Raw genomic sequence first — 710 nt, forward strand, 5'->3', positions numbered from 1 at the left:
CTCGATCCGGCCGGATTCGAACCGACGTCTTCTAGCATACCGTGCCAGACGCTATACCAACTAAGCCACGGAACGAACCAGCGGACCTCACGAATTTTTCTGTGTGCATGGGTCGTATCTTTGTATTTGGTTTTTCAACGACTTTACAAACTAGTGAAGTAATTTCAGAAAAAAAAAAGTTGAATATCAATCAATAAAAAATTAAAACACAAAAATCTTTTTTAGTCAACTATTCTAACTCTTGTAAATAATTAGTAAATTATAACAATATATAAATAGTACATAAACATAATTTTAAAAATAGGTAAATAAGCGGTCGAGAGAGATTACGTATCACTCGGTGAAGCGAGGGGTCACTGTCCTTCGCGGTGAATACACTTGGGGACAATGTTACAAAACTTTACTAGATACCAATTTTTTTTTAAATATATTTTTGAACGATTCAGCTTTATTTCTATTATTAATTTCTTAAATATGGGGAGAATGCAAACTATAACTCAATATTGACCAAAAGTGTCACTTATTCCATTATGCTTTTCAAACGTCGATATAGTTCAGCCGTTTAAAAAATAAACATTTAACAACCTGTATTGTGGAATGTATAAAAAAACGTTAAAAAAAAGACATTTTAAACGCATTGATGACGAAATCGGTTATGTCCGTACTTAAGAAAACGTTCGTATTTTAGGTTAATTAACTTCGTCAGTTCC

Source organism: Hyposmocoma kahamanoa, unplaced genomic scaffold (assembly GCF_003589595.1).
Source record: "Hyposmocoma kahamanoa isolate Upper Pololo Valley unplaced genomic scaffold, ASM358959v1 99879, whole genome shotgun sequence".
Classification (NCBI taxonomy): Eukaryota; Metazoa; Arthropoda; class Insecta; order Lepidoptera; family Cosmopterigidae; genus Hyposmocoma; species Hyposmocoma kahamanoa.